This window comes from Arvicola amphibius, chromosome 8 (assembly GCF_903992535.2).
Source record: "Arvicola amphibius chromosome 8, mArvAmp1.2, whole genome shotgun sequence".
NCBI classification, from domain to species: domain Eukaryota; kingdom Metazoa; phylum Chordata; class Mammalia; order Rodentia; family Cricetidae; genus Arvicola; species Arvicola amphibius.
In genome coordinates, this window is record NC_052054.1 from 52,223,719 (window position 1) to 52,247,555 (window position 23,837).

Below are 23,837 nucleotides of genomic sequence, written 5' to 3' on the forward strand. Positions count from 1 at the left end.
CTTGTTGAATTGGTATTCCACTTCTTTGGTTAGTATTACCCCAAGATAGTTAATGCTATTTGTGGCTATTGTGAAAGGTGACGCTTCTCTGATTTCTTTCTCAGCTTCTTTATCATTAGTATATAAGAAGGCTACTGATTTTTTGAGTTGATCTTGTATCTTTCCACATCACTAAAGTTATTTATCAGCTGTAGGAGTTCCCTGGTAGATTTTTAGGGTTACTTATATATACTATCATATCATCTGCAAATAACAAAAGTTTGACTTCTTCCTTCCCAATTTGAATACCCTTGATTTCCTTTTGTTATCTTATTGTTCTATCAAGAACTTAAAGAACTATGTTGAATGGATATGGAGAGAGAGGACAACCTGGTCTTGTTCCTGATTTTAGTGGAATCACTTTGAGTTTCTCATCATTTAATTTGATGTTGGCTTTCTGCTTGCTGTATATTGCTTTTTTATGTTTATATATGTACCTTGTATCTCTGATCTCTCCAACACCTTTATCATGAAGGGGTGTTGGATTTTATTGAATGCCTTTTCAGCATCTAATGAGATGATCATATGTTTTTTTTCTTTCACTTTATTCATATGATGAATTACATTGATAGATTTTCATATGCTGAACCATTTCTGCATCTCTGGGATGAAGCTAACTTGATCATAGTGGATGATTTTTTTTGATGTGTTCTTGGATTCAGTTTGCCAGTATTTTATTGAGTATTTTTGCATCCATGTTCATGAGTGAGATTGGTCTGTAATTATCTTTCTTGGTTGAGTCTTTGTGTGGCTTTAGTATCAGGGTAACTGCAGCCTCATAAAAAGAGCTTGCCAATGTTCCTTCTGTTTCTATTATATGAAACACTTTGAGGAATATAGGTATTAGCTTTTCTTGGAAGCTCTGGTAAAATTTGGTACTAAAACCATCCGGCCCTGGGCTTTTTTTTTTTTTTTTGTTTGGGAGTTTTTTTTTTTTTATGACAGCTTCTATTTCCTTGCAGTTTATAGGTCTATTTAATTGTTAACCTGGTCTTGATTTAATTTTGGTAAATGATATCTTTTTCCAATTTTGTGGCATACAGATTTTAGTAGTATGATCTAATGATTCTCTGAATTTCCTCAGTGTCTGTTATTATGTCCCCCTTTTCATTTCTGATTTTGTTAATTTGGATGTTCTGTTTCTGCCTTTTGATTAGTTTTGGATAAAGGTTTCTATCTTATTGATTTTCTCAAAGAACTAGCTCTTTGTCTCATTGAGTCTTTGTATTGTTTTTGTTGTTTCTATTTTGTTGATTCAGCCCTCAATTTGATTATTTCCTGTCTTCTACTTCTCCTGGGTGCATCTGTTTCTTTTTGTTCTAGAAGTTTCAGGTGTGCTGTTAAGTCACTAATGTGACTTTCTCCACTTTCTTTATGTGGACACTTAGTGCTATGAACTTTCCTCTTAGGACTGATTTCATAGTGTTTCATAGGTTTGGGTATACTGTGTCTTCATTTTTGCTTAAGTCTAGGTAGTATTTAATTTCTTTATTTTTTCCTTGACCCAGGGGTGGTTCAATAGTTCACTGTTCAATTTTCATGAGTTTGCAAGCTTTCTAACTTCAGACCATGGTGATCCGATAAGATATAGGGGGTTCCTCCAATTTTTTTTGTATCTTTGGAGGTTTGCCTTGTTATCGAGCATGTGGTCAATTTTAGAGAATGTTCCGTGAGGTGCTGAGAAAAAGGTATATTCTTTTGTGTTTGGGTGAAATATTCTATAGATATCTTTAAGTTCATTTGAGTCATGATGTCTGTTGGTTCTCTTATTTCTCTGTTAAGTTTCTATCTGGTTGATCTATCCATTGGTGAGAGTGGAGTGTTAAAGTCTTCTACTATTAGTGTGTGGGGTTTGATGTGTGACTTAAACTTTAGTAATATTTCTTTTATGTATGTGGGTGCTTTTGTATTGGGACATAGACATTCAGGATTGAGACTTCATCTTGATGAATTGTTCCTGTTATGAGTATAAAGTGTTCTCCATCTCTTTTGATCGGTTTTAGTTTGAAGTCTATTTTGTTAGATATTAGGATAGCTACACCCGCTTGTTTCTTGGGTCCATTTGATTGGAAAACCTTTTCCCAACCCTTTAATCTGGGGTAATATCTGTCTTTGAGGTTGAGGTGTGTTTCCTGTATACAGCAGAAGGCTGGATCCTGTTTTTATATTCATTCTCGTAGCCTGTGTCTTTTTATAGGTGAATTGAGTCCATTGATATTTAGAGGTATTAATGAACAGTGATTGTTAATTCTTATTATTTTTGGTAGTAGTGTTTGTTTTTTCCTTCTTTGGGTTTTGCTGGTGGGAGGTTGTCTGTTGTCTGTGTTTTTGTGGGTGCAGTTAGCTTCCTTGGGTTGGGTTTTCATTCTAGTACTTTCTGTAGGGCTGGATTTGTGGTTATGTATTGTTTAAATCTGGTTTTGTCATGGAACATCTTGTTTTCTTCATCAATGGTGATTGAAAGCTTTGCTGACTATAGTAGTCTGGACTTGCATCTGTGGTCTCTTAGTGTCTGTAGCACATCTGCCCAGGACCTTTATGGTTTCCATTGAGAAGTCAGATGTAATTCTGATAGGTTTGCCTTTATATGTTACTTGACCTTTTTTCCTTTGCAGCCCTTAATATTCTTTCCTTATTCCGTATGTTTTGCATTTTCATTATTATATGGCAAGGGAACTTTTTTTGATCCAGTCTATTTGGTGTTTTGTAATCTTCTTATGCCTTCACAGGAATATTCTTCTTTAGGTTGGGAAAGTTTTCTTCTATGATTTTGTCAAATATATTTTCTGTTCCTTTGAGCTGGAATTCTTCTCCTTTTTCTATCCCTATTATTCTTAGGTTTGGTCTTTTCATGGTGTCCCAGATTTCCTGGATACTTTGTGTTAACAATTTGTTGGATTTAATGTTTTCTTTGACCAATGAATCTATTTCCTCTATAGTATCTTCAACACCTGAGATTCTTTCTTCTGTCTCTTGCATTCTGTTGGTTATACTTGCTTCTGTAGTTCCTGTCCGTTTACCCAGATTTTCCATATCCAGAATTCCCTCGGTTTATGTTTTCTTTATTGCCTCTATTTCAGTCTTCAAGTCTTGAACTGTTTACTTGTTCGATTATTTTTGTCTTGGTTTTATTGGGTTTCTGTGAGGCATTTGTTAATTTCTTCCAACTGTTTGTCTTTTCCTCCATTTCTTTAAGGAAGTTTTTCATTTCCTCTTTAAAGTCCTCCATCATCCTCATAAAGTTACATTTAACGTCGCCTTCTTCTGCTTTTTCTGGGTTAGGATGGTCAAGTCTTCCTCCACTGGGTTCTGGTGTTCCCATATTGCTTTTTAGGTTGTTGAATGGATTTTTGCATTGGCGCCTACCCATCTCTTCCTTCAAATGAGGCCAACTGTGTCTTTGGGTCTTGGTCCAATCCTTGCAGTGGCTTTCTGAGTCTTTGTGAATTGTTCTTGGTCTGCTCTGTACTGTCAATGTCTGTGTCTCAGGGAGCCACTGAGGTCTCTCTAAGCCTGCTTTCTGTCTTCTCTCCTGGTTGGTTCTTTTGGTCCTCTCTCTTGGTCTCCTCAGTGTTGTAACAAGCTGTGTTTCAGAGTTCCACTGAGGTTACAGGAGAACAGGCGAGTTTGGGGGTGGGATGGGGCTAGTAGCTTGTGGGGTCTGGTGGATGGAGATGAGTATTGGAGCAGTCTACCTGCAGGAAACTCTCCTGCTGGCTGGCTAGAGAAGCAGAGGCAGTTGGGAGAGGAGTCCGGGGTTTTGTCCCTCTATAGAGGTCCTAGAGAATGGGGTGTCCTGCCGCATTATACCTGACTTTTTAAAGAATAATTTTTGCAAGCCTCTATTGTGGCCGTGGCCTTAGGCCACGTGAGTATGACTGTTTGGTGTGGGTGTGAAAACAAAACTTCAAGGGTCCCACCAAGTCTTGGAGATACTCATCCCAGAGTTGTGCCATCTGTTAAATGAGGAGAATGGTCCTAGACTTCCAACAAGATGCTGAGAATTGATGAGACCACCCCCATAAAGCCTTGAGGGTCTTTCTCACGTGGTCATAGCTCTGTTGTGAGCATCAAGTGATTTACAACTGGTTTGGCCTATGAGGACCGGCTCTTGACTTCTAACATAACTGTGGGGTTGTCAGACAGAGTCTGGGGTTACTGTTCCCTTAAGACTTACACGCAAATGGCATGAGCCACGCAGTGGGGGAGCTGGTATCTTTCCTTCTGTATAATATTCTGATAAGGCCTGGCTTACATTTTCTGGCCACATCTCTAATTCCTATGGCTACTTCAGTTTCTCTTCTCTGACCCATTTCTTATACCAATGCAGGCCTAGAGAGATCAATCCAGTTCAAAACAAGCACCATTCTAAAAATCAACCTCTTCACAGTTTTCCCGGTTGTGGGATCTTAGTGGCTGCCCCTTCTTCCCAGGCTCCTACTAATAGTCCTTGCCTTCTCTTAGAAACCCACCAGTTCTTTCCTTCCATTGTCAAGCGTTCAGTCTCTCACAACCTCTACTGTGAGCTTCTAACAAACAAATTTCCAGCATATGCCCTTTTTGGTCTTATTAAGCTTGAGTGATTTGTCTCTCTGCTTCTCCTTCCCTTGCAGGCTTGCCTAGTGATGAGCTTTGCTGCCGTAGTGGCAGTAGGCAGAATGGTGTTTATTCTTTGGTGGTAATGGGGATCAAACCCAGAATTTGTGTGCTAGACAAGGGTTCTACTGTTAAACTAGACCCCTGCTCTAGCTAGCATGAGGAGGTCACGGGAAATCCTCTGTGTCTAGCCTTGCTTTTCGTCTCTTTTGAGATAGAGTCTCCTGCTGTTCGGCACTGCACATGCCAGGCTCACTGGCCCATGACCTTCTGGGGATTCTCCTGCACCCATCTCCCATGTCTCCATGGGAGCACGGGGGTTACAAAGTGTGCCACCATGCCTGACTTTAAATGGTTTCTGGGGCCTTGAGCATGCAAGGCAGTGCTCTGCCCGCTGAATAATCTCCCAGTCCTCTAAAATATACTTTTTTTCTACACAAAGCTTGTGCAGGAAGAGAGCCATATTATAATATCCAGAAATAAGAACCCACCCGCGTGTCTCTCAACTGATAAATGAATAAGTAAAATGTGGCTTAGCCAACCAGTATTATCAGTATTGATGTGTGCTAAAATGCAGATAAACCCTGAAACACTGTGTTAAGTGAATGAAAACAGCCACAAAAAGATAAGCTATCCCATCCAAGGACAAATGTACAGTCAGGAGCTATGTGCAGGGAGGGATAGAAATGATGGCCCTTGGGAATGGTTTCTTCTTGAGAAGATGAAAACAGTCTGCAAATGGCCGTGGTGGTGTTCGCACAACTTGTGTTCATACACACTCTGTTGGAACACACACTTCAGAATGGCACATTTTGTGCTATGTGACTTAGAAAGATTCCTGGGAACCCACCCACGAGCGAATAACAGATGTGAGGCTCTGTGATGGGTTCTGTTCAGATAAAGATAAGTGAAACCGTGAGTGGGCCCTGGTGCCCCAGCTGCTGGTGCTCACTGATCGGCATGACCAAGTTCAGCAGGGATGTGCAGTCTGTGTGTTTGTCTAGCTCCATGGCTCTTGGCGTGGCCTCTCAGAAGTTCCCAAAGCTTTTCAGGCCTAGGAACACATTGCAGAGTCTGGCAAACCCAGCCCTGTGTTTGGAGATGAAGGAGACCTCAAGGTACCATTATGAACTTGCTGGCACGAATGTATTCAATTTTGGCGGAAAGAATGGCACAGAGCACCGGGTTTTGTAATAGACAAATCAACAAGTGTCTGCATGTTGCGTCTCTTAGACCAGCGACTTCTCACTCGGCTTACACCGGCTTAGGATTTCTGCTCCACTGACTTTTTTCTCATTCTCATTCTCACCTAAATGACTTCTTGTGTTTGCAGTGGGTTTTGTGTGGAGTTCCAGCCAGCCCTTTCTACCCTACAAAGGTTTGCTCTGTTGTTACCCCACCGGGGCTTACGTGTGCTTTTGTGTGTGGTGGGCATTGTTCCCCTTCCATCAACCTGGAGCCTGGCTGCATTCCTGTTTCAGGACGGAATGAGCGTGTGACGGAGGCTGGCCGAGGTCAGACGGTGTCATTTCTACTCTCTGCTATCGGTTATTACTGTTGAAATCTAGTTTGCAGAGAAATATGTTGATTCCTATAGATTTCAGGTTCTGTATTGAAGTGGGCCATCTAAGATATTTTCCAAGTCAACTAACATATTTTAGAGTTTGGCTTTAGCTATTTCTGTTAGGTAGAATTTCAAGTGTGTCTTACATTGCTTAAAAACAAATTTGAGCTGATTATGTAATCATGATGGGGAATGTTCTTTTGAGTAGCGAATATTCATTTTGCACAAAAATGGGGGGAACTAGCTTATTTAACTAATGTGCTCTTAGAGGACCCTCAATCAGGAGCAGGCAGCTATGTGAGCTTTGAAACTGAAATGGCTTGAATTTATTTGGGTACCCTGGATACAGAGATTGTTTTGGAAAACCTGACGTCTGGATCTTATTCTTGGACAAGGAATGTTCTTATTTACAAAAACGGAGCAGAGAAGATTGGCATTACTTAACACACACAGCATCAATTTCTTCCTTGTGATGCACGGAGACAAAAAACATGAGATGTACTATGTGCTTGTATAAATTGTATTTTGAAATAGAGGAAAGACACAGTCCTGAGAGTTAAAATAGCACACATGTGCAGTCAATAAGTTCACAGTAAAACCAGAGAGTACTGTGTTTTTTCTTTCTAATGTTTTAATAACAAAACCATACAGACATGGAAGGAGCGGGGTAAGGGACATTGGAAATTCAATTTTCTGTGTCTTTTATCCAAGGATTTCTTAGGTTAGAGCTATTTTCAAACCAAAAATTTCAGTTTAAAAATAGAAGTGAAGAAATAGGAACAGATTGCAGTCTGCAACAAAAAAATGAGAGAGACAGAGAGACAGAGAGACAGAGAGAGACAGAGACAGAGAGACAGAGAGAGAGAGCAACGGAGTGGGGAAACTGTCTGGGGACACTTGTGTCTGGTCCCCTTCAGATGTCCTCAGGGTGGTGCCAAAACATGGGCAGTGAAGACATGGACTGATTCACGGCTGTGGTCCTTCACTTTTTTTTTGAGAATTTCATGCTATGGAAAGCGTTGAAGAATATTGAAGTCATACACAAATTTACACGCATTCACATATGCATATATACATACATACCTCACACATACACAACACACACACATCTACAGTCACACGCACACACACTCATACATACACACACTCACTCACGGGCACTCAGGCAGACCGACAGACACACGCCCAAGCACACCCCACACTCTCACAACATTCAAATCCACACCCGCTCACACATAATCTCTTATGTACAGCTCACATGCACAACCACACTCACACACTTATACACACTCACTTGCTGATAGTCACACCTGCTCAACCGCGACTGTCCACGTTTTAACCCAACACTCACGTCCCCAAGGAGTGACCCTTCACAGAAATCCCTGACTAGGTGAATCAGTTAGTTCCGTTGTGCAGGGGTGAAGGCAGCTGTGACCCTCTTGACGCTGTAAACTTTTTTTTTTTTTTTTTGGTTTTTCGAGACAGGGTTTCTCTGTGGCTTTGGAGCCTGTCCTGGAACTAGCTCTTGTAGACCAGGCTGGCCTCGAACTCACAGAGATCCGCCTGCCTCTGCCTCCCGAGTGCTGGGATTAAAGGCGTGCGCCACCACCGCCCGGCCTCGCTGTAAACTCTTAATGTGGAAGAGGTTCAGAGTGACTCATGGGACTTCCAGAGCAAAGATGTTTCGCCTGGTCAGGAATTTCTGTGAAGGGTCACTCCTCAGGAAGGTGGGTGTCAGGCTAAGACATGGGCAGATGGGGTTCAGAAGGCTGTTTCCCTTTGCAGAGAGTGGCCCCCACACAACCACGGTTTCTCTTCAGGACTCTCTTCCCTGTGGGCTGGGTTTAACTGAATGAAACTCCAGAGAGGAGGAGTGCGCTGCTGTGGACCACAGACTGTAGAGTGGGGGCCATTCCCTGCCAGGCTTCCTAGCCCTAATATCCTCATCCTACAGAGGGCCAGGTCTGTGTGCCTTGGCCTCTGGATGCTATACCAGGAAAAAGAGCTGTATTTCCTTTTTCTTGTTAGAATAGAAGCCCATGCCCAGCCACCCAATGCAATTGATTTTCGTGTTATTTCATTTGTAAACGAGCCCTTGTTCTATGCTGTAAAACTAGTCAATGCTAAGCAAATCTTTGAAGGCTGACCATTTCAGTTTCTTGTGAAACTAAATAAAGGAAGTCACGGGCCATCTCTTCCATCTCGTGTCCGTGTTGACTTATGGTTCTGTTTCTCCAGTCATACATTCACATTGGGCTGGCATCTTTCTGTGTGGGTCAATAGCACTGCAGCATATCTGGCTAGCATTTGTGCTGTCTCCACGGCTATCCTGCTAATAAACTGGGTCAGAGCCTTGCAGCCACAGTCACCCATTTGCAGTAATTAGGCAGGTTATGGAAAAGGTAGAGAAAGGTAGGTAGATCACAGAGGCATGAGGTCTACTCTAGCTGAAGATGGGCATGCATATTCATTTGCCAATATCGCCTTACAACTTCTCTTGCAAAAACCCATTGAAACTTTATCTCCCACTCTTTCCAGTTCCAGTTGGTTTCTTCAAATGGAGCAATGGCTTAGCACTTGTGAGGCAATGTAAGTGCAGAATGTTTTGAGACTGTAGTGACTAAGATATGCTTTCACGGTCCATTCACCCATACCTAATGCAACATTTTAGAATGGGCACTGTGAGAAAATACCTGCCAGGAGCAGCTTAAGGAAGGAAAGGGCTATCTTGGCCTGTGCCTCGGGAGTTGCAGTCCTTCATAGTGGAGAAGACCTGATGGAGGTCCATGGTAGTGGGAGCCTACTGGAGATGCGTCGGAGGTCCATGGCAATAGAGCCTTCTGGGGATGGGATGGAGGTCCGTGGCAGTAGAAGCCAGGAGATGTGACAGAGGTCCATGTGTAGCATGATGTTTTCTGTCCTGCCTGGAACCCACAGCTAGTAAGCCCCAAAGGAAATCACACAGAGGTCTCCATAAGTTATAAACTGATTGTCCCATTGGCTCAGGCTTCTTATTAACTCTTTTAACTAATATTAGCTGATTATTCTTATCTATGTTAGCCACATGGCTTAGTACCTTTTTCAGCAGGGTAGGTCACATCCTGCTTCTTTGGTGTCTGGACAGGACTGAGGAAAGAGCTTCCTTCTTCCCAGAATACTTCTGTTCTCATTGTCCCACCTGTACTTCCTGTCTGGTTGTCCCGCCTATACTTCCTGCCTGGCTACTGGCCAATAAGCATTGATTTAAAACATAATTGACAGAATACAAAATTGTCCCATACCGCTTCCCCCTCTTTTTTTTTAAACAAAGGAAAATATCCATAGTCCATTTTTGGAGAATGTGGGTATAGTATTTCAGGCTACTTCCTGCTGGTTGGGGGCACTGATAATCTTATGGAGACCTAAAGAAAATTTAGAATTGTGATCAAGTCCTGCCTGTAGTATCCCGTGAGTCTTGATCATCTCAGGCAGCAGTCTTGAACCTGTTCTGGATGTAGAACTCTGACATCTGGACCATTTATTTCTACCGGAGATTTCTCAGGTGGTCTTCCTTGATCAAACCTAATTTTTTTTTAACTCAGAATGAATCCACAGCTTCTCATTTCCTGTGGAAAGAAAAGCAAAACCTCTTATCCAAAGTAACATACCTTTTGACTTCAATTTTGAAGTCAAGGTATTTTCAAAATATCTATCTTGAATTAATTCAACAGCATTTATAAGCAAATCTTTTAGCAGCTGTTGCTCCTTCCACAGCATTCAAACAATTCAAAGTGAACATAATAGCATACAGTATCCATATTCTCTGTGTGTTTTCCATCTTTATGTGGCTTTATTTTAAACTGTATTTCTTTTATTTTTAATTTTTGGCTTTTTGAGACAGGGCTTCTGTATATCTTTGTCCTGGAATAATTCTGTAGGCCAGGCTGTCCTTGAACTCTCAGAGATCTGCCTGTCTATGCCCCCCAAGTACTGGGATTAAAGGTGTGTGCCACCACACCTTAAATTCACAGAGGTCTGTCTGCCTCTGCCTCCTAAGCTTTGGGATTAAAGGTGTGTACCACCACACCCAATTACTCTTTCTTTCTTTTTTATTTTAAGGACTATAACCTTTAGCTTGCATATATTTTTAACACACTGTAAACCATTTAGAGGTTTTGTTCGTCTTTGAAGCTCTCTTTACTGTATCCATGGAAGCCTACTGGAAATGCAATGGAGGTCCATGAAAGCCTACTGGAAATGTAACAGAGGTTCATGGATGCCTACTAGAGATGCAACTGAGGTCCATGGCAGTGGGAGCCTATTGGAAATGCAACGGAGGTCCATGGAAGCCTACTGGAGATGCGACAGAGGTCCATGGATGCCTACTGGAAATGTAACAGAGGTTCATGGAAGCCTACTAGATATGCAACTGAGATCCATGGCAGTGGAGCCTACTGGCGATGCTGCTTACAAGGAACCAGCCAGGAAGCAGAGAGCTGGGCTAGAGCAGGCAGCTATGACCTGCAGCACAATATCCCAGTGACCCCACTTCCCCAAACAGCACCTCAAGCTGGAAGCCAAGTGTCCAAACATACAAGCCTGTAGGGGACATCTCAGAAACCGTCAGGAGTACCTACCTTCACTGACTCCATTTTCACCAGAACCGAACCTGTTCTTTTCTGTGCACACACTTTATGGACTTGCCTAAGGTTCAATTAAGTTGTCATTTCAAAAACTCGTGAAACTGATGTAAGCTGGTCTGGGGACAAACCAGATGATTGCCAGAGAAAATAAACTAAGTTGTTTGCAACAGGAGCTCACAGCAGAGATATTCCAAATGTCGGGTAACTAATGTTGTGGAGACCAGCTAGAGAGTTTCCACAGTGCTGTAAGCCTAGAGCTCCAGCCCTCTGGAGGCCAAGGCAGAAGGATTGGAGGTCGGCCTTCAGCTACATACTACACAGCTGAGACTGACATATCCTTCCAAAGTGTTCCCACTATAATATATAATTACTGGTATATAAAGGTCTAACCTTTAAATATTTATGAAATTAATTTCTGGTATCGGTAATGCTGGAGGCTCAAACTTCAGAATCCTAGAAAATCAGTGCCCCCCCTGAGCTACAGCCCCAGACCTAGAAATCCCTTGTTTGTATTCATGTGTGTGCATGTTTGCATGTGTGTGGTTGCATATGTGTGTGTGTGAGTGAGTGTGGAGGCCCAAGGTTGACCTCAGGAGTTTTTTTGATTGCTCTCCACTGTGCTCATTGAGGAAGGGTCTCTCACTTGAGTTCAGAGCTTGACACTATGGCTTGTCTAGTTAGTGAGCTTGCTTCTGGGACCCTCTGTAAAGAACAGCTTCCACACCCACTTGCCATTTCTCTGTGTTCTGGGGATTCGAACTCCAATCTTCATGGCAGCAAGCACTTTAATTACTGAGTCATCTCCTCAGCCCACGCATAAATCTTTCATGGCATGTTTTAAGTTCTCCAAATTGGCTTTCCTGAAGTCTCCTCAAGGTTTGGGCTAATCTATTTGTCATCTCTGAATTGTTTTAAAAATTTATTTGTTTGCTTGTTTATTTTTATGCATGCCTGCATGTGTGTCTGGGCACGATGCTCCTGCTTGGTTCTGAGGAGGCTAGAAGAGGGTGTTGGATCACCCGGACCTGGAGTTACAGATGACTGTGAGCCATCACATGGCTGCAAGAATCGGGTCAGCGTTCTCTGGAAGCACAGCCAGTGCTCTTTATAACCGCTGAGCCATTTCTCCAGCCCCTGATTTTTACTTTTATGTGAACAGAACTGATTCAGAGACTTCCGGAATTCATAACAACTTATTTCTGTCTGAGTAAAGAACAGTTATGTTTAGCTACTTTAAGGTATTCCTACAAAGCCCAGTAAGATAGGAATTTTCCTATCCCATTCCCAATTAATAAAAAAAGCTATTCTTGACTCCAAGAGATGTACCATGGTCTTTCCTCTCTGGCATTTAAACCAATGCAAAAATGTCTCTTGGAACCAGTTCTGTGGGGTATTGCACAGGAAGCAGGACATGTGGTGTCTTCATAAGGTTCGTAGCCCAGTTAAGTTGACTCCCCTGCATCAGATCATCACAAGCAGTAAGTACAAAGTGAGAGGCAAGAGGAATAACTGCAGGACATCTACCCTGCGTTGCGTTGTCTATTTTACACACAGCAGAGGCTTGGGGGATTAGGACTTTTAAGACTAGCAATGGCTAATCTGTACCCGAAGGATAAGCAGGATTAGAACAACTCATGAATAAGGAAGGGGATTCTGGGCAGGGGGTGAAAGACCTGCTCACTGTGGTACAGGTCAGATGCACTTGGGAAATACCAGAGAGAAGAAGTGTTTTTTGTCACCAAAATTTCCTTCTGGGTTTATTCTGAGTGCTGCTTAGCTTCCCTGAGTCTTGACGCTGAATGGTCTTTGGTGTCACCCCTGCCACCTCCTACGTGTGACTTTGGTTTGTCACTTCACCTCTTTGAACTTCATTTTCCATAATTATAATATGAGAGTTGGTCTAGGTCATGTGTGATCCTCCTTTCAAGACAAGACAATAATCCTTTATAAGCATAAGACAAGTAAAATTTAAAGCCAGAAGTAGACTGTGTTTTCTAGATTTACACACACACACACACACACACACACACATACACACACACACTCACATTCATAGTGTGTGTGTTTGGTTTTTAAGTTCTTCCTTGGAAAGAAAGTTATTGTTTTCTTCTTTAATAGTTTTAATTTTTGAGAGCCTTGTGCATGAACCATCCTTCCCTCCCTTCTCTCCAGTTCCCCCAGGGTTCTCTCCTCCCAAATTCATGATCTCCATTTTAAATATTATTACTTATGTGTGTGTGTGTGTGTGTGTGTGCGCGCACGCGCGCATGTGCATGCACACATGTTATGGACCTACTGAGCCCATTTAGCTTTGCTCATATGTACATGTGTCTAGGGCTGAGCACTTGGAATTCGACAACCTATGTGGGCGCCCCTGGAGGAGACTAGTTCTCACTCTCTCAGCAAAAGCATCGACTGTTTCATCTAGACGAAGTTACTCTTCGTCTAGACGCGGGGCCATGTGGAACTTCTCCTGTCCATGTTGGCATGTCAACTAGTATTATCATTCTATTAGTCTTGTTCAGGCAACCAAATTGTTGGGAGTTCATGGGTGCAGCTCCCCTGTCATATATAGAAGACACAATCTTGAAGCAGAGGACGCTGTTAAAATGCTTACCGAATCTCCTCGGCTGCGATCTGATCTGGTCATTTGCACAATCTGTCCCCTCCCCTCTTGTCTGCAATGGGGAAAAGGTCTGGGAAAGTCATTGCCACTGGCAACATCACTTCCAACTTTAGAGAGTCTTGCTCTCTTGCAGCAAAGAACCCCAAATCCATAGAGCTACACAGCAGCAAGCCAATTCTAGCTGACCCCCAGAAAGGTCTGCTTCCTTTGGCAATTCCTCATGGTCAGAAAAGGGGCACTTAGTGAGAAAGATGGCAGATTTTTCTTTCCATTTAGGTTTGAGGCTTAAGTGCTGTGGGTTCCCGAGGCATGCTGCCAGCTCTGCCTGCCTTGCTTCACACTGTTGGCAGCTGCCCACAGAAAACCTTCTCTGGGCTTTTTCTAATGTGTCAGGCACTATAATTTATAGTGCATTCAGGAAGAAAAATGTCCGACAAATATAGAATCATGCAAAGAATGTCCTGGAACCAGAGTCTTATCTCTAAGTGTCAGGATGCATTTCCCGAGTCTCCCACATACCCTCTCTGTATCTAAGGGTCAGAGAGCGATGATGTGAATGCTACAAAATGTGGACAATATAAAATGAAAGCTAATGGGAATGAGTGTACATTTAACACTGAGAAATGCACACATGTGTCCATACACAGCTATGTGCATCTGGTGACATTTTCAATGGGATGTGACAGTTTTGTCGGGAAACTAGTGATACTCCTAATCACGTGGAGAATGGTATGGGGCTTGGCTGGGTTTCTGGGTACTTTGGTTCTTTTCCTTGTGCCTGCCTGAGCTGCCCTCCTCGTGCCCTTCCTTGTGGAAGATTGTTCAAGCATCGCTCCAACTGACTGCCGGTGAAGGCGTTGCTTCCCCTCAGTGTGTGCACACGTCCCACTTCTCAGCTGTCGGTGAGACTCTGCCACTCTGTGTCTCGAGGAGTCTGTCTGTACTTGGCTCCGTTCTTTCTGCCGCATTCCCTACTCCTGGTGGCTGGGGTAAAGCTTGCTTCTTGTATAAAGTCTAGAATGTCAACACTCTTCCTGCTTTGGCTGAGGTTTGAGGACTGATGTGGTTGAGAGCTAACAAAGAGACCCTGGCACCCGTGTGGACCACTGTGGGTCCTCACTGAACCTGTGGGGAAGGCAGGGGTTGAGAGTTAGCCCCCCTCCCTTCTCTGCTCAGACCCCCTCCTGTTTCCTTCTCCACTCTCACCCCACACATTGCCTTTCCTGCCCTGCCCCTTTATCAGCTCATTGGCAGCTACTTGGATATCTTGGAAATGGTCTTATAGGGTTGTTGTCCTTAGATGCCCATGTTTTAAGGAAATGTCTTTGTTTGGGGGTGCTGATGGGTTTTTTTTTTCTGACTGAGTCAAGTCTATGGACTTAGCAGATGGATGTTGATTTAGATGATGTTAATCTCCTTGAATCCTGGTACCTGGCATGCTATGAAGAGTTTATATATGTATGTAGAAAAGGATGTTTATATCAGTATGTGTGTGAGAGAGACAGACAGACAGAGAGCAAAACAGTTCTGAAAAATATGGTTAATACTTTCCTAAATTTTTCCTTGCTTTCCTAGGCAAACATTTTTATATGAACTTACTTCTAAAAGAAACGAAACACCTCTCCTTTCCCAGCAGATATGTGGCCTCAGTGAAATCCCTGATTTGACATTTGAACCCCCATTGTGTACGCTGATACTGTGTAGCATCTGGAGAGCCCCCATTGTGTATGCTGATACTGTATAGCATCTGGAGAACCCCCATTGTATATGCTGATACTGTATAGCATCTGGATTATGCAAACTAATGGAGACCTCTGGCTCTCTCTCTGGATTTATTCCAGGTATCTGGCTTCTCTTTTTATTGCCTTGATAAAATCCAAAAATACACGTCATTTCATTCTCTTAGCTCTCCCTTGGGGTGTTCAATCTCACCTAGACTAGAGCCATTTCAACATGCACAGAAAATGTGGGGAATTTAAAGATGTCAGTTTAAGAACAACAACAAAAAAAACTTACTCCAATTTGCTTGGCTTCTCTTTCTAATTTAGCAGAATAACTTTGAAAATAAATCTAGAGTGTTTATTTCTCCTTGTCCTTCCTTCCATCCTTCCTAAACGTTATCAGGGCCTGCTTGAATTATCGTGCATTTTTTTCCTGTCAGAGATGATTTGATTTCCCTGTCCCTTGCCCAGTCCTCACTCCGTGCAATGATGCTGGGGTGGTAGATTGATGGGGAGAGCGTTCAAAATGCCTCTCTGGCTGTGGCTTTCGGTATGTCTGCTGCTGCTGCTGCCGCCGCTGCTGCAGCCGCCGCCAGAGGCAGTTGGTAGATGGACTTGGTGGAGATGAGAGGGGCCTGGAGCTTGACGGAGAGCATCCCAGAGAAAAGCTACCCCATGGCCTGAGGTACTTCTGTCCTTTCTCACCCAGCCCTGCTGGTCACAACACTAACAGAGACTCAGCCTTTTTCTTGTGGTTTTCTTTAGTGTTAGTAGTGGTTTGATCATGATGTGTATGGAAGTCAAATCATTCATTTTGTGGTTTTATGGCAGTGTGGGGATTGAACCTAAAGCCTCACACATGCAAGGCAAGCTCTACCACTGGGCTGTACCCTCCGGCCCCACATGCGGAGTTCTGTGAGTGTTTCTCCTAGGGGTATGCTGAACCCTTTGTTGCTTTAGATATAAGTATTTTGTCCAAATTGGGAGTCTTTCAACTATGATTTCTTTGAATGTAACTTTTGTGCACTGTGTTCTTCTCCTAACTCCCTGGGATATCAAGGCTATGAATGTTAGACCTCTTAGTATTGACATACAGCTCCCCAAACCTCTTTTAAAAGATTTACTTTTAATCTCTCTCTCTCTCTCTCTCTCTCTCTCTCTCTCTCTCTCTCTCTCTCTCGCTCTCTCTCTCTCTGTGTGTGTGTGTGTGTGTGTTGCGTGTTTTGAGTGCCAGTGCCCTCAAGGCACGGGATTTTCTGGAGCTGGAGATACAGGCAGTTGCAAGCTGCCCATTACGGGTGCTGGAGACAGAACTTGGGACCTCTGCAAGAGTCGTATAAACTCTTAACTGGTGATCCAGTGTCTCCCACCTCAAGCTCTTTCCATCCAATGCCCCAGTCATTTTCTTCCTCTCAGTCTTACTTTCTATTGCTCCATCTGCACCCACTGACTCTTCTGTCATATTCTTTCTGCCACTGCATCCATCCACTGAGATTTTATGCTAGTTGCTATATTTTTCATATTGCAAAAATCTCCATTTGGCTCTTTTTAGCACCCAGGTCTTGGCTGCGTCTTTTTTCCTTCTCATTGGTTTCAGAAGTGCATAATTTTGCTTTATGCAAAGGATTTCTATAATAGTTGCTTGTCAGTCTTGGTCAAACATTTCCTCGAGTTTTGTGCCTTTGTTGGAGTCCATTGATTGTCCTTTCTCATCCCACCTGGGACTTTTCTGATTCTTCGCATGCTTAGTAGTTGGTTGTATCCTGGACACTGCGAGTATAATCAAGAAGTCTGGGTTTAAACACTATGGATAATAATATGTTGTTTTGATATGACACTCCTCTCAGTGGGCTCAGGCATGTGTCCCCCAAGTTATTATGTGGAGGGTCCTAAGCTGGTGGCTTTTGTTTTGGAGGTGAGGCCTTTTTGGAGGAAGTAGGTTACTGGGTGCAAGTCTTTGAAGGCTATTTTAACCTGGCCCCTTTCTTTTGCTCTGCTTCCTGGCCACCATGTGGTGAGCACTCTGGCCTCTCCATCATTATGTCCTGCCTCACCATTCCACAGACACAGAAACACAGACCCAACTGTCCCCAGACTGAAAGCCAGAGTCTCTTGAATGAAAATGACTTTTATGCCCTGGCAATACTGAAGCATGCATGGGCAGCCTGTATGTGGCACTTCTGTTGAACTTTTCCATGTTAGGTTTTGTGGTCTAAGTTGATGAGGATAACTGACCAGGTCTCTTCCTCAAGAGGGCACCAGATCTCACTACAGATGGTTGTGAGCCACCATGTGGTTGCTGGGAATTGAACTCAGGCAGTGCTCTTAACCCCTGAGGCGTCTCTCCTTCTAGATTGTTCTTGCTCAGGCAATTGGTGCTGGGATGAGAAACTGTGTGGGTGGTGAGTTTTATGACAGTCATGTTTAGAACATGTCTGTAGTGTTTTAGGTCCGCTCCTTGGGTCTGTTCCTTGGCATGTGCCGCAGTAGCTAGTCTGGGTCAGATCTGAGCATGCGTAGTTTGGGAGTGGGCTGAACTTCGTAAACGACTGTGGCATTTCCTCAGCTGCTATTTCTTCCCGGTGGCCCTAGTGTCATCTGCTTCCCCATGGCTTCTGACTCTCTGGATAGAGGTTTGGGTATTAAGAAGCCACACTCTGCCCATGCCTTCTTGGGTGCACATTTCCTATGGCTGAAGCTCAGCCCAAGGCTAACGGGATGAGGAGACAGACACAACCACCCTCTGGAGCTACAGCCTCCGTTCAAACCACGAGCAGTCTTTTCCTCTGAATAGTAGATGTCCTTTGGGTTCCACTTTCGCTTTCAGCAGTTTAGTGGGATTGCCTTGCGGTTGGGACACAAGAACGGAGAGCTGGGAAGGTTGGGGGATGGGAGGTTTTCCTGCTCTCCCTGGGGAACAGCAGTTGCCTTCCCTCACTTAGACTGAACGGGAGGTCTGCACTGGGCTTTCTCTCTGTGCTAGCAATCCTGAGTGGGGACAGCACCATGGCAAAGAACGAAAGGTTACATTTGACTCCATGGGACTATGAGTTCTAGGCCTCCCTCCCCAGGCCCTCCTGATCTTCTGCAAGTCTTTCCTCGTCTTCTTTTAGAGATCTTCTCTCTGCCTTCCATCCAGGTTTCAGTGCTGTGTTCACGGGCCGAGACAATGTGCTCAGCCATCTGACCCAGACCGGAGATTCAACTCTCATTTCAATCAAAAGTTTTGATAAGGTACCAGCATTTGAGAAATCACTACAAAACATGTGACCGATACTTGCTCTAAGTCAGGCCTGAGTCTGAGAACCAAGACAGGAACAGAAGTCCTGGAAACTCTGGTATCTAAGCGCAACATAGGATATAGGGGGCTGATGCCCACAAACCCTTGCGTGAGGCTGGATTTATGTTCTGTCCAGATACACTGCGCGGCTCCCCTCCCCCACAGCTCCCATCCCATCACCCTCTCCTCCTTCCTAAGAGGGATAAACAGCTGCCTTCCGTCATTGTTCCCTGCCCACCCACAGATGCTCTCAATTACCACAAAATTGCTAAATAAATCTATTTTACTTGTTTTGGTTTGTTTTTCCCAGAAAGCCTTGGCTTCCCTGATCAACACATCAACACACACTCAGTTCCATGTCTTGTTTAGTTTGAATCAGGAATGTCCAATTGGGTCCCTTTCCTCGGACACAGCCAAGGTTCAGAGAACCTGTTGCTAGCCACCTCTCCTGGTGTAAAATGGCTGGCTCTAAAACCTTCCAGGAGCTTGGGAATGTGCTTTAGGAAGTACATGGATAAAAAATGACCCCAAATGTTCTATCACGGCCAAAACCCCTGATTGTTTAAAACACCCATTACACGTGACTTTCCAAAGGCACTGGGTTGAAACATGAATGGATGGGCCCATAAGATGCTCCTTTTTGTTTCCTTTGTCTTCAAGTTCTCTTTCCCCTACCTGTTCTAGTATAAAAAGAACTTAGGCAGAACTTGTTTGTGCTGCCATGCCTGCTGGTGCATGCTTATATATCCTATCACTTGGGAAGCTGAGGCAGTAGCATCACAAGTTCGAGGTTAGTATGAGCTAGTGAGTTTTAAAAGCAGCCTGGGCAACAGAGTGAAGCCATACAGCAAAGTTTACAGTGCAGCCGTGTCTACCCCACAGCTCACGGCGCCCCTGTTTTTGGTTTGACAACTTTCTCACGGGCTGCATGAGATCATTTATGAGAATGAGAAAACTACTTGCGAAGATGGGAACTGTTATTCTAAATTTCCAGACAAAGAAAGCGTTTGCAAGGCAGCGTAGATGTTTTTTTTTTTCTAGGTCATAGGTGGGACTGCTTGAAAATTTTTTATTTTTTGATTAACACCACTTTAGTGTGAGGCTTTTGTCTTGAACTAATGAGTCTAGGCTGGCAGGCAAGAAGAATTTTAAAAGATTGCTTTAATTATTTGTCGTTATCTTTTAGGAATAAAATCTTAGAATCCAGCTTCCTGGCTTTGAAAGATCCAGATCCTTTTCTTTCTTTTTTTTTTTTTTTTAAAGAACCATAATGTGATGCAGAGATAATAAACGATCAAAATATCCCCAAACCTCAAGTCTGTGCTTGGTGCAGTCATGAGTCAGCCCCTTGCTTGCATGGGATCGGCTTTTACCCTTTGGAAAGCAGACCGTCCAATGTCTGCAACATAGCAGGAGGCGATGGGAGCTAGCTCTGCAGAGGACAGGCTGCTGTCCTGGACCTTAAGGTTTGGAGTTCTGCATAAAAAATCCGTCTGCCTCCCTTTCACGATACAGACCCCAGTGTAGGGGTGAGGTCTCATACAAGAATGAGGTCTCATACAAGTTTCTGAAGAGTCCAGAAACTTGCCCTCCAGAGAAGCTCTGTGTTTGGAGGAGACAACCCACCCATCCCTCCCCCCCCCCGCCCCCACAGCATCCTGGCTCCCTGGGAAGGCCTCGGGTCTTAGCAAGCAAGAGAGTGGATTTCAAAGGCCTAGAGGGGTTTCCCTCCCTTGGTGGTGGGGAGGGGGGCGCCTCTGTGTGACAACTCATTGTAATGCTGCACTTGACATTTCCACACAGGTCTGTGGGGAGCGGACAAACCGATACAAAGTGATTCTCCTCGCAGCCACCTGCTGCTAGCGGCTGCGGCTCTGCCTGCCTGAGAGTCCTCTGATGGACAGACAGATGGGTCTGGGAATCCACAACCCCACCACCTGGGAGTGCTGGAGGTGGCGTTGTTATGGTCACTTGATATTTGAGGCACATGGATAATAGGCACACAGTGCACCCCGGCATTTGGGAAATTGTGTAGAGCGAAACCATCATCATTTTTTTTTCAAAGAAAATTATGGGTTTTACTCTTTTCTGTGAAGCTTGCTGGGGTATTTGAAGGCGCTCATAGAATTCTGTTTGTGGGAATTTGGGAAGGACATTATGTTGACGTGTGCAGTGGAGAATTAAGACAGATGATAATTGAAAGAGATGATAAAAGCCAGCGGTTTCCATGGGGAAACAATCACGACCTGCTGTCAGATTGAGTCCAATAAGAACACTGCTTTATGTGAAATGTTTTTTAAACAGCAAAACCAAAGCAGCAAGCCAGAGCACTTCTGAGGGCTTTTATCGTGGTCTGTGTTTCTATTAGCCCTCCATCTGAGATTCCTCCACTTACATTATCCACCAGCACAGCCGTGTTTAGCTTCTTTGTGGTCAACATTTAGCTGGAAATGAGAAGTATCACGTTGCAGAAAGATGAGCCTACATTTAACCAGAGGGAATCGTAGTTACTGATGTGCAGAGTCACTTCCGGGTGCTAGCCTGGGCTCAACGTTGCTGCTGGGTTGAACATGTTTCTTTAACAGTTGTAGAAAGCCATTGCTGTGTTTGGAGGCTTGTAGCCGTAGCAACCCTTCCCCACGATCCGCATCTGTATTTCTGTGCATTGGTCGTGAACAGTCCTCAAGGACCCCGTTTCCTCGCACCCCTATTGTACACTGTAGAGAATTCCTTGCATTTGTTGTGTGACACAGCTGTGCCCTGCATTAAATAGGAACAAAAAGCCTGGCGTGAGGCAAAAATGCTCACAGAACGAATGAACAAACGAATGAATGACTCTTTGCTCAAATCTTGCTTCTGTATCTCCTCCCCTGTACTGCACCAGCTTGGACCCCTGAGGGCAGTGGGGGCTCACTGCAGGGGCAGTGGGGGCTCACTGCAGGGGCCAGTCTCAGTTTCCTTCCCTGTGGATTTGGCTAATAGGAGGCAGGAGACTGGCGGACGGGTCAGGAAAGGTGGCGTCCGTAAAAGGACCGACTGTGTTCCTCTCTTACAGACCTTCTCCATACCATTTATTTCCCCAGGGGGCTCTCGTGTGTCACCAGTGGAGGCAGATTTCTTTGTGTCTCAGTAGCCACTCCCAAATAACCATTCAGAAACTTATTATTAATTATAAATGCTCAGCCGATATCTTAGGTTTATCTCCAGCCAACTCTTACAACTTAAATTAACTCATTTCTATTCATCCCTGTGCTGTCCCAGGGCTCATTTACCTCATTTATGAACTTCCACTGTGGGTTCTTCTTAATCTGGTTTGAAAATCCTCAGACTCCGCTCTTCTTCTTCCCAGCTTTCTCCCTGCCTTGAAAATCCTGCCTGCCTATCAGTCAACCAGGTTTTCATAGCTACAGTGTACCGAGATTGTTCCACAGCACAGGAGTCATATGCATCACAGTTTTTCCTATGCGTCCTTAAACCCTGCCCACACCTTTGCAAACAGCCTCCCTGTGAAATCCTCTTCAGTTCCTCAGTGCAGAGGTTCCCAGTGTTCTGCTGAGGTCCTGGCTCATGTTTGCCCAAGCCACCTAGTCGACAAAGTTGATGGATGTTTGTCTTTCTTGCATTCCTGCAAGCGAATACTTGAGAAGAGACCACTGAAAACGCTCTGTCTCCTCCATTCAAAAAACAATGTGACCAGGCAACATTTATCCTTGCCTGGTCCATGCTGGTGCTTAATATATACTGATTGAATGAATGGTTATCAACATCCAAAAAGAGAAGAACATCAATGAGAGGTGGAAGGTAGTTTAGCTAGAGTTCCTTGCCGCTCTCTGCTCCTCCTTCACAGGATAACAACAGCTACAAGACAGGGCTCTCCTCAACAAAGGCGTCTCACGGAGCGGACGGGCTACATTTCCCCCCTACACACCTGTTTTAGTCTATTTCCTGCTGCTCTGGTAAAATAATCTGCCAACAGCAGCTTAAGGGTTCATTTTGGCTCATGGTTCGAGATGACAGTCCATTATGGCAGGAAAGTCACAGCAGCGGGGATGGAAGCCCTGGAACACATGGCATTCATAGTCAAGAAACAGACAGCAATGAGTGCTGTCTTCAGCTCCTCTTCTTCATTTTATGTGTTCAGCGACCACAGCCTTGCGAGTCGTGCTACACACGGCAGGCTGGTCCTCCCATCTCGGTCTAACCAAGATAACCACCCACAGGCATGCCCCGAAGCCCAGCAGCTGTGGTCCAAGACCTCATCAAGCTGACAATTGAAATTAACCATCACAGTAATCTGGGGTGTGCTATCCTCCTTCCTCAGCATGGGCCACTGTTGAGATTACAGACAAACACCACCATGCCCTGTTGAATGGATACATCATTTGTGAGGACTTTTTGAAAAACCACCAAAGACTTTCAGGAAAAAGTCAGCAGAATAATAAACTAAGCAATACCCTACTAAGCCTTCTGAGGCCAAAGTCTCTCGAATGGATCCCTGAGAAAGAGGCAGCCTGCAGGAGATCAGAGCAGCTGGTTCAATCTTGAGCAACTTCATGATCTTAAGCTTCAGGATGGGACGGTCTGTTGGGGAGCTGCTGAGCCTGTGGTCTATGCAATGATAAACATTTAATACGGCCCAACCCTGGCCAGTATTTCATCACTTCCAAAGTGTTTACATGTATCTCAGATGCTCATGCAGAAGGAGGCTGCTCTTCTAAACCCAGAAATCTCCTTCAGGCTGACGACCCTGCTTACCTTGCTCCTTCCCGTTTTCAATTTCATCTAGAGTCCCCTAGGCCAACCCATCAAAGGGAAGGCAATCTTATTTGTGTTAATGTGTCTCATGACTAGCTTATTCAAATGTTTCTCTTGGTTGGGTGGTAGTATGACAGCTCTTGCCACAGTCCCTACCTGAAAAATAACGCATGACTATAATGGTTTTCTTCTCTGGTCCTAAAGCCTTCCTGTGACCCTTCCTCACCATGCAATGAGCTTGGGGCCAACCTGACTGTCTTGTAGGAACTCCTATGCTATGACCCTTGACGTTTCCATGGGTCCTTGTCTCCATTTGGAATCATGAAGCTATTTGGAGGTCTCCAAATAGTGACCCTCTGGGAGAGGAGCCATGAGCTTCAGCAAAGACTGACGCTTCCTTTGTCCACAGGTCTTCCCACTTGTGTTTCTCCCAGACCACTGCCTTACTAGTCTTTCCATCACCCACCCTTGCTGTAACTGAGGCTCAGAATCACCACTAACCGTCTAGTACTGGAAGTAGTCAAGTCCTCTGCGGACAGGTATAGGCTGCCACCCGGTACTAGAAAGCCTCCCCCCACAAGCTCAGGAGAAGTTGCTACTGTCCATCTCTCCCGGTGCTAAGGAAGATGACCTG

The 23,837-nt window shown here is 44.3% G+C and overlaps 1 protein-coding gene across 1 annotated transcript in view; it reads left to right on the forward strand.

The window, feature by feature from the left end:
- Window positions 1-23,837, forward strand: part of Mettl24 (methyltransferase like 24) — a 119,770-nt gene that overhangs the window by 19,641 nt on the left and 76,292 nt on the right. The window lies entirely within an intron of this gene.